We start from the raw sequence: 11,749 nt of genomic DNA on the forward strand, positions 1-11,749 counted from the left end.
CGCGGTTCCGCTCGCCTATAAATAAACGTTCGAGTCAGCCAGAGAGTCGGCAGTGTGGAAAGAAATTAAATTCGTGCGACAACCGTTGGCGATTCGCGTGACCAATTGCGACGACAGATCACGGTCGATGGGGGGGCAACGTGGAGATACGCAAGCACGGTACGATGTTACCGACTACTATACGCGCGATCATTTGCGGCCCCTCGAATTGCGGTAAAACCAACGTCTTGATAAGCTTGCTGGAAAGTCCGCATGGTGTACGTTTCGAAAACGTGTACGTATACTCGAAATCGCTGCAACAGCCGAAATATCAATATTTAGAGAATTTGTTGACATCGATCGACGAAATCGGCTATTTTACGTTCTCCAATAACAGTGACGTCATTCCACCAAGCGACGCACGTCCAAACTCGATCTTCGTCTTCAATGACGTGGCGTGCGATAAGCAAGACGCTGTGAGAGAGTATTTCTCAATGGGCAGGCACTCGAGCGTCGACTCCTATCTCTGTCAGACGTACGCGAGAATACCTTAACATCTGATACGGGACAACGCAAATCTGCTGATCCTGTTCAAACAGGATGGTACCAATTTGAAACACGTGTACAACGATCACGTGAATACCGACATGTCGTACGATAAATTTTGCTCGTTGTGCCACAATTGTTGACAACAAAAGTACGGATTCGTAGTGATAGACAAGGACAGCGCGCTTTTGAATGGCCGATACAGAAAAAGATTTAACGTGTTCGCGATACCGTAAAAGCGATCAGTCGTTGCCGTTACCTCGTCGGAGGTGAAACATTAGCGTTATTACAGAGAGAGATCGACACTCTGCTTTTTTTCAGCGATGGCTGCGATCGACGGAAGCGAGAATATTCGCGAACGCGAGAAAGTCGTGAAAGAGATTGCAAAGACGAGTAATTCGATTTGCAAGAAACTTCGCGCTTTGAAGACCGGTAAGATCGAGAAGGACATTGAGTTGGACACGCACTTTAAACCTCTCATCGGGCCGTTGAAAAAGATCGTTGACAACTCGAGCTTGATCGCGGTGAAAAAAGAGGAGCCGACGGAGAGCGACGCTGACGCGAAAATCGAACCGCTATCCGTTCAACAGCGCAGGGAGGAGGAGGAGGATGTTACACCGAAAAGAAAGAAGAAACGATCAGACTCCTGGCCGGATCTGTCATCGACACCGTGTAAATCTGATCAATCGAAACGACCGATAACCTCTACACCGATAACCTCTACACCGACGTGAACCGTGCAACGTACAAGTCCCGATTTTCTTGAAACCGCGAATGTTTTCGAAACCACGGACGACTCGATCAGGACGACCGTTCATAATCGGTTGCAAACGTCGGAGGGTCGAAAATGGTTTATAGAATCGTTGGAAGATCACTTGGGTCCACTGAGCCGAATTTACATCGCAGATGTTTTGGGCGCCTGTCCATCGATGGACATAGGCGTTTATCTCGGCAATAATAAATTGATGCTCGGTAATAAAAGTTTTGACGTGGACAAAGCGGATAACATTTATATCGACGGCGTACGATACGCCGGTATTTACGAGTTGATCTTCAAGAAACTCAATGACACGATCTACTCGGAGGACGAAAAGATTAAGTACAGGAGCATACTGTTGGAAACGAGTGCTCATAAATACAAGCATGATCCTCTCGGACGACTAAAGGGCAACGTGGGATTCAAGTATCGATCCGTAATCTCACCGTTGATGTCTACCGAATCCAAGAAGAAAAAATCCGGAAAAGGACTATCCATGCCTCGCGCGATGACGCTAACCGATAAGATCGACTACGTGCACTGGGACGACTCCAACGAGCTGGTAGATCGTCTGCGATTGCTCGACGCTTCGCGTCAAGCTGGCAACAATGCCCACGACAACGAGATCATGTCGATCATCGAGGAACTTTGCGAAGCCGGGCTTATTATAAATTAAACCATGCGACGGCGATCCGTTCAGTCAGCGTCGAAATGCCGATCAACAAATTTAGATTGTTCAAGCACAGCGGAGACGCGACGAATGCCATTTCGTACCATCGGTGGAGCGGATTAATGAAAAATTTCGTGCGCAATAACGCTCTGTGCTGCGTCGCCACGGACTTTGACGCAAAGTCGCGCAAGATTCGTCGCGTAGCGCAACCTGAGACTGACGGTGATGCGGTTAACAAACTGTACGTTGATCAATTCTTTAAAATGTTAAACAATTAACGAAAAGAATCAGACGAGAAGCTGACTGCGTTCGAGAAGGATCTGCAAACGTTACGGACTGTGATAAACAAGCTTCGCCATTCGACTACCGTTGAATCGGACGCGACAACGAACAACAACAACAATGGACAAACGGTTCAGCAGAAACGACTATCGAAAAACGTCGAGTGAAGAGAAGCAACGGTTTATTAACGACGGCGAGGAACAGCAACAAACGACTCGAGAACGGTTGTCGGACGGCTGTCTAGCGGTTCGAGAACGGTTGTCGGACGGTTGTCGAACGGTTCAAAAACAGCTTAAAAACGATTACGAGCGGTTTAGAAATAGCTGCGAACTACGCGGAGACAGGAAAGGCTACAAACGGCTAGAGAACGTCGACGACGACAACGACGAATGGAAATAAACGGCTAACAAACGGCTAACGAGCAGTTATAAACGACAACAAAAACATGACATCGCTAAAATCCGACGGATGTAAAAATATCGAGAAGCAACGATTCGTCGAGAAATTGCACGCTCCGGCGAGAAGAAATTTTCCCCGAAGACACGTCATAGTGCGAGAGTACGATGACCTGTGGCAGGCTGACATCGTCAAGATGCGTCCGTACTCACGTTTCTCAACGGAGGCTACCACTACATACTTACCGTCATCGATGTGTTGAGCAAGCACGCGTGGGCCGTGCCACTCAAGGGTAAAGGCGGAAGCGAAACAGCTAACGCTGTCGCAGAGATCATTCGACACAGCGGGAGGTGCCCTAGTAACCTACAAACCGATATGGGGAGGGAATTTTACAACACCGACGTGCAACGTCTCGTGAGGAAACACAACATCAATCATTATTCCACATATTCGGTATTGAAGGCATCGGTCGTCGAGCGATTCAATTGCACGCTCAAGAACGACATGTGGAAGATGTTTGCGCTCAATAGAAATTACAAATGGGTCGACGCCTTGCCGCGACTCGTATCAGATTACAACACGCGCAAGCATCGAACCATCGGCATGCGACCCGTCGACGTTACTCCCGCGATCGCCGAAAAACTCTTGGCTACCGTATACAGCGCGATAAAAATCGCGGGTCCGGCAAAGTTTAAAGCGGGCGACTCGGAACGCGTCAAGTCAAGAAAATAATGGTAACGATGAAAATAATGCTAATTATGAAAATAATACTAATAGAACATACCGAGATAAAAGAGAGACATTTTTTTGAAATGATGCAACAACTAAACTGTTTTTGGAATTATATGAGAAAAACAGTGATCTCTTAGTGAACAGAAAAATTAAAACCAAGAAAATGTTATGGCAAAAAATAACAGAAAGTATGCAAAAACATGGATACAACGTGACACTTGTACAAGTCGAAAATAAATACAAGTCTTTAGAGAGATCGTTCAAAAATATGATTTTAAATAATAATAAAACAGGCAGAACTCGCATGTCATGTCCATATGAACAGTAAATATTAAATTTATTTCAAATTTAATGTAACTTTATGGATAACATGCAATGAAGTACAATGCGTTGATAATATTTACAGACAGTTAACTAAACTTCTAACTAACTAAATAAAAGTTTATAGTCGTATCTTATTTCAATACACGTATATTGAAGTAAGATGCGACTATGAATTCATATTCTTTGTCCCTTATTCCTTTATTCTATTCCTTATTCCTCTCACTGTGTCTAAGTCTTTAAAGTATTCAACATCTTATAGCTTCTGCACTCAATCAATGATATGAGGAAATCTTTTTACGTTACATTACCAATTATACGAGGGAATCCTTTTCTTTCTCTATAATATGTTGCAGTTTCTTCTTTTTCAGCTAATGTTGGATATTTAATGATGTCAGGTGCTAGTAACATTATAAAATTTGTTACTCTTGTTATTATATTGTACAAAGTACTCAGTGTTATTCCAAATCGATTAGCTACATCACGATATAATGCAGTTTGATGTCCTACGAGTAGTAAGTGGGTAGGTATGGGGCGTCAAAACAAACCCCCTCCACCGACCTCTCCGGGGCCAGGGGCGTGGCCAGACGGTCTGCCCACGTGACCTCGGAGCGCTCTGATTGGCTGCCGCGTGAGGGGTGGGGGTAAAATGGAGCGATTTGATTGGATACCCCATACCTACCCAGCGTCTGATTGGCCCTCCCTCCCCTGAGGTGTCTAGTGTCTAGTGATTTTTTTTGGGACTGCACGTGGTGGACGACTACGAAACAAAAATGTCGGATTCAAAATAGTAACTAAATGGTGCGTTTTGATTGGATACCCCATACCTACCCAGCGTCTGATTGGCTCTTCCGCCTAAAATGTCCAGCGTTTTTTTGGGTCTGCACGTGGCGGACGACGCTGAAGTCACGCGGTAAAATAGCGGAAGAGCCGGCCAGCGCCATTTTGGTGGGAGCACGTGGTAGACGACGCTAAGCTCGAAAAAGGATATGATGCTAAGATGGCGAAAACGGAAAGTGTAATTTTTAAGAGCGTTTTACCTCGAGGGGCGGGGGAAACAGGAACGGACAGGTTCGCTTTATGACGTGGTGCAACTATTTTAACGTTAGAGAAAAAAGGAATGAATAAATAGACGGAGGGGGTTAAAAAAATACAAACATCAAGAGACACGGTAGTGTCTCGCGCCAAGTACACGCGGAGCGAGACCGACCGTGACTCTTTTACGCGACGCGACGGGTTGCGAGTACCCGAGATGTTGAGATCTCGATAACGAGAGAACGGATCAAGTTCTAAGTAGGCTTGATCGATAGCTTGGGGTCCAATTAGGGGGGGGTTTCTCTCATAATATTCCGCTACGTGCCTTACGAGCGGAGATATTGCGACGCAAAGTCCAAATGTGAAAATTTATTTTTAAGATACTCCTCCTCCTAACGCTCTCATTCAATATTATTATGATTATCAGAGAAACGTCGCTTTCACTTTTTCGACGCTGGCGGCGCAGGTATCGCCAGTTTCGATATCGCGCGCGTATTTCAAAATTAGGTCGATAAACTTATCGGTCAGGAGGAAGATTTCTATTTAGGTAAATTAGGTATATATATAATAAATATTTAGGGCGGCGGTGTGGTCTAGTGGTAGAGCGCCAGACTCGTAATCTGAGAAACCAGGTTCGAGTCCATTAGAGCCATGTAACATGGAAAAGTTTTTTTCCGAAAAACCGCGCCCCTCCGTGCAAGATGCGGAGAAAACTGGGCTCCGTCTTTTAGAAGAGACGTTAAACCGTTGGTCCAAAGGAGGAAACAGTAAGGTAGTGGATGAATTGGAGGTTAGGGTTGGGTACGTCCCTTCAAAACGCCCTTTAAGGCCCCTTGGGGTATATAAAGTAAAATTCTTTATCTTTATCTTTATTTAATAAATATTGAGTCAACGGAAAAGAAGGTTCTCTATGCTTGGCAGAAAGTGCCGCTAGGGAATTTTTAAGTCGATTCTTATGAATCAAGCTTGAATTTGATGTCTATGTATCCCAGGTTGCCGATGACAAGGTCCAGATAGTGCGCTATATAGTTTTCGGTGTCCAGGTGTAATAATACGTTGAATTCGATGTCTAAGTGTCCCAGGTTGCCAATGACGAGGTCCACATAGTGCGCTCCGTAGTTTTCGGTGTCTACGTGTATTAATACCTTGAATTCGATGTCCACGTGTCCCAGGTTGCCGATGACGAGGTCCACATAGTGCGCTTCGTAGTTTTCGGTGTCCAGGTGTAATAATACGTTGAATGCGATGTCTACGTGTCCCAGGTTGCCGATGACGAGGTCCACACAGTGCGCTCCGTAGTTTTCGGTGTCTACGTGTAATAATACCTTGAAATTGATGTCTAGGTGTCCCAGGTTGCTGATGACGAGGTCCAGATAGTGCGCTTCATAGTTTTCGGTGTCCAGGTGTAATTGTACGTTGAATTCGATGTCTAGGTGTCCCAGGTTGCCGATGACAAGATCCACATAGTGCGCTCCGTAGTTTTCGGTGTCTACGTGTATTAATATTTTGAATTCGATATCCACGTATCCCAGGTTGCCGATGACGGGATCCAGATAGTGCGTTTCATAGTTTCCGGTGTCCAGGTGTAATCGTACGTTGAATTTGATGTCTAGGTGTCCCAGGTTGCCGATGACGAGGTCCACATAGTGCGTTTCGTAGTTTTCGGTGTCCAAGTGTAATAATATGTTGAATTCAATGTTTAGGTGTCCCAGGTTGCCGATGACAAGGTCCACATATTGCGCTCCGTAGTTTTCGGTGTCTACGTGTATTAATACCTTGAAATTGATGTCTAGGTGTCCCAGGTTGCTGATGACGAGGTCCACATAGTGCGCTTCATAGTTTTTGGAGTCTAGGTGTATTAATAACTTTAAATTTGAATGGGTGCGTTCAGCCGATACTCCGCTAGCCTAGCAATCGTGAGCAGTTGCTCGTTTTTGCTCGTTTCTTCTCTTTTTAATCCAGTAAGTCAAAAAAGAGGAAACGAGCGAAAACGAGCGACTGCTCACGATTGCTAGGCTAGCAAAGTATCGGCTGAACGCACCCAATGTAGGACACGTAGATATCGAATTCGAGGTATTAATACATGTAGACACCGAAAACTACGAAGCGCACTATGTGGACCTCGTCATCGGCAACTTGGAACACGTGGCCATCAAATTCAAGGTATTAATACACCTGGACACCGAAAACAGTAGAGCGCGCTATGTGGACCTCGTCATCGGCAACCTGGGACACCTAAACATTGAATTCAAACTTGATTCATAAAAATCGATTTAAAATTTCCCTAGCGGCAGAATTAAAATTATGTCATAACATAATAAAAATCGCTGAATTAAAATTATGTCTAGACATAATAAAAATTGGACAAAAATTATGTTTAGACATAATAAAAATTTGATAAATTAAAATTATGTCTGACGTAAAAATAATTATCAAAAATATCGATACCTGAAGATATCGGTACATATACAGTTGCGAACAACATTCAGTAAGACACGCAAATAAAAATAAATAAAGAATTTTACAGTTAACGACTTATTAACATTAATCATGTTTTATTGCGATTATGTTTTATGTTGAAATTGAAAAATATATACAAGGTGTACAACTAAAAAGGTTACAGATTATTATTTTTAAAAAACTGAGCAAAATATTAAATTGTTGTTTTCTTTAGAAATAATTGTCCGTAACACTTTTAGCTTCATACCTTGTATTATATACGGTTTATGAAATTATAAGATATATTGTTTATAAGATTAAGATGCGTAACACTACAAAAAGGCGTGATATCCGTACAAAATTACCTTTTTAAAAAAAAAGGTAAAATGAGCGCCAAGTACACGCATAATAGTGTATATGTATTATGTCGTTACCCTGTTATGTTGTTACCTCGAAAAAAACAAAGTGGTAGTATTATACCTCCAAATAGCTTTATCCTGTACATACTGTTTATACAATGCGTAATATACTACAAAAAGGCGTGATATCCGCACAAAATTACCTTTTTTAAAAAAAGGTAAAAAAAGGCGCCAAGTACACGTATAGTAGTGTATATGTTGTTACCTAAAAAAAAAGAAAGTGGTAGTATTATACCTCGAAAAAACCTAAGTAACAAGTGGTAGATCTTTATATCTCGAAAAATCTCGAAAAAATCTAAGCAGTAGTATCTTTATTTCCGAAAAATTATAACCCAAGTGATACACGTCACAAAATTATGTTACCTTATCAAAAAGAAGGGTTGCGCTTCAAGTGATCTATTACAATTACAAAAAAGAAATGATATCTCTTTAAGTTAGAGCGCCAATTACAGAGAGAACATGTATATTGCCTCAAAAAATAATTGTTGCACTACATTGAAAAATCTTTACATTGTGTCAATTAGAAAAGAATGTATAATAACAATTTTATAAGATTAAAAAATTTTGTATAAATTTAACAAGGAAATACAAGATATTTAAATACAAAGTTATTTACATGTGTATTTTTTAATGGCCACAAAAAATTACAGAAGTAACAGTACAAAATAAAAATATTTTATTAAAATACATAAATTTTTCTTGTAAAAAAACTTGGCGCTGCTAGACCTCAAAATTTTAAATAAATAAATAAACTTATTTTATACTTAATTATAAGCCGCATTATCCGCCGTCCGCGTAGTCACGCACACCCATATCACTCACTCCCACATCCACGCTGATAATCATTTAATATTACTCCCATTGTATTCTTCTCTGAATTATTTTTATTTATTGTTGTTTTTATTTATTTAAAAGGTCTAGCAGCGCCCCAAGTTTTTTTACAAGAAAAATTTATGTATTTTAAAAAATATTTTTATTTTGTACTGTTACTTCTGTAATTCTTTGTGGCCATTAAAAAATACACATGTAAATAACTTTGTATTTAAATATCTTGTATTCCCTTGTTAAATTTATACAAAATTTTTTAATCTTATAAAATTGTTATTATACATTCTTTTCTAATTGACACAATGTAAAGATTTTTCAAAGTAGTGCAACAATTATTTTTTGAGGCAATATACATGTTCTCTCTGTAATTGGCGCTCTAACTTAAAGAGATATCATTTCTTTTTTGTAATTGTAATAGATCACTTGAAGCGCGACTCTTCTTTTTGATAAGGTAACATAATTTTGTGACGTGTATCACTTGGGTTATAATTTTTCGGAAATAAAGATACTACTGCTTAGATTTTTTCGAGATTTTTCGAGATATAAAGGTCTACCACTTGTTATTTAGGTTTTTTCGAGGTATAATACTACCACTTTCTTTTTTTTTTTAGGTGTTTATTACATAAAATAATACAATGATACGGGAGAATAAGTATTTTTTTAATTATTCTTAAAAGTACACGCCTGAACATGGCAGCATTTAACGTGAAGTTTTACGCATGAGTTTTTATTATGAAGAAAAATTTTACGAAATAATTTTACAATCAAGCGATCATTGCGTTCGCAATTGCCGCTAAACAGATTAAGAAACTGGCAAAGATTATAACCGCTACACATAAAATATAATAATACAAAGCAGTATTGTCCGCAAGTTTGAGAGAGCGTTCCTTGTAGTGTCGTGGTGTTCTATCAATGCGTAGTGGAATTCCGACGAAGGCGTAAGAGGAATCTGGAGTCCAAAGGTGGTAGTCCGTAGCTATTAAAATACGTTCCTGCTCCTTGTTCGTCGATGTAAAAAGCGACCCAATGTTGACCGGGCCGATCGTGATTGTCCGTGTTAGCGACGATGGCTGTCGACCTCGTCCACACCCTCGGCAGTCTGTCGGCAGGATATACGCCCGCATATCTGACACTGAGATGATGCAACGCATGTAAGATTTTTAACGAGTTCATTTTTTACACAGCGAGGCGGTGATTGCACGAGAGAAATTATTTGTATAATTTCGGGGTTTACCTCTTTTGGAGTTGTCGCACTAGTGTTCTTGGATAGAGACAAATGTATCGGTTCGTTATTGAATATGTATTCTTTTCTTACGTCCTTTACTGAATAATAAGCTTTTGCCACTTCTCTTTCCTTTTTCTCTTCTGTCTCGTTATTTTTTTGCAACTGTTTTATTTCTATAGCGATGTTACCATCGGTTTTTTCACCCTCGTCGTCGTCGTTGCTTGTGTCCAAATTTACGTGTGATAAATTTATAATATCGTAACTCGAGTCGATGCTGCTGATGCTGCTGTTGCATTCACTGTTGTCTCGCAAGACTAACCAGCGTTTCAATTTGAAAGCGTTACGTAACGCACAAACAATTTTGTCCGTAGTCGAAACACGAAATCCATGATGTGAGCAGCGTTGACTGTACTCTCGGGCCTCCGGTAAACTTTTGAACGGTGGAGAAATTTCTTCCAGATTATATATGTTTCTGGAAAGTAGTCGATTCAAGTAACGAGCCTTTTCCACACCTCTGCAGTAGATGTAGCGCACTTGTTGCGTTATTTCTCGCAGATGTAACGTGAAACATTTGAGATTGGTTTCGCCATTGAACCACTCGATTCCATGATAATTTCGCGAAAGCCAGTTATTCTCACGTCTTGACTTTTCGGGTAGATCGTCAAATGGATAGGGAGGCGTCATAATCCAGTGTCCGGCGATCGCTGCGTTATTCGCGACAACTGCGACTTCTTTCGGAATAAACTTTCCGTTGACATCACGAAAATCTTATATGTTGATGACCAGATCCATAGTTCAAAATGCACTCTCTATTTTTTCAAGCGAAGCGTTGACGTCCGTGTCTCGAGTGAAACTGAATCTCTCTCTCTTTTCACAGGACTTTACGCAGGAAAATGGTGATGGGAAAAATATGTAGTGTGTGGTGGGGTAAAAATAAAGCATGTACCGTGTAAAACTGTGAAATATTATTTGTCGACATTTGTCATTTAACCGGCAAAGTCGACGATGATTTGACGAGAGGAGTCGATTTCTAGAACATTATCAAACTCGGCGTAAACGATACAATTAACGGTTGTGGTAAGTGCTTTTTCAAATCGCATTTCCAGTCATAAACTGCCATGTTTCACAAGATTCCAATGGCCGGCAAAATTGGCTGATAAGTCGGATGTAAGATCAAAGGCGAAAAGTGTGCATCCTTCGGCGTAATCTTCTCTACTTATAGAATTACCCTCGTTCAAAAAGTGTATACCGGTTCCCGAAAAGAGAGTGTGATAAGCTTCGACGTAGAGTGGCTCGTCTTTTGAGAAGCTCGGCTGTAGCGGTCTACTGGGAATTTGTATACCGTCGGCGTACAGCGAAAAGAAATTTATACCATAGTTTTTGAAATTAAACGGGTTTAATTTTCTATCGCCGTTGAACGATCTGTTATCGACAAAACCGACTATTATCCGTTTCGGCAGTTGACCGAGTATTACATTGTCTATCGATTCTCCTACGAGACCCGCGTGAATCGTAAATGTTTTAACTTCGACTCTCGTAAGGGGATATTTGGCGGTAGTTTGACTCAACATTTTCGCATGCGCGAGTAAAATGCCAGGACTTATTTTTGCTCTTCTCACTAGCAGACTGGCGTCTAAAATGCGTATTTTTGGCGTCAATCGATTTTCCATAAGACAAAACGAATCCTTCGAACGAACGAGTCTCATTCTAACTTCCACACCGTTAATTAAAAATTTATCCTGATTGAAAACGTCGCAATGAAGATGACCTATGAGATCTAGCGCGTGTCCGTCCGGTATGTCTCGACCGGCACTATTCGGAGAAGAGGAGTTTGTACGTCACCTGTTACATAAGGCTCGCAAATATCGCAATAAACGAACATTTTATCTGGAATACCGCGCTGCAAACTACAAGGTTCACGACTATAGAAAGCTGTTTCGCGTACACCTTTACTTTCGTTAAAAAATCCAATTTGCAGTAAACGGTTTTTTGGAAATAAAATAAATTGCGTTGCGCCTGGCATATAATTCGCCATAATATACGGGATTATTGAGAAGAACATGTCCTAAACCGAGGATTTGTAGAAGAGTATCGGAAACGCTCATATAATGTATTAGATC

This window comes from Temnothorax americanus, unplaced genomic scaffold (assembly GCF_048541705.1).
Source record: "Temnothorax americanus isolate GAGA-0224 unplaced genomic scaffold, ASM4854170v1 Scaffold119, whole genome shotgun sequence".
NCBI lineage: Eukaryota > Metazoa > Arthropoda > Insecta > Hymenoptera > Formicidae > Temnothorax > Temnothorax americanus.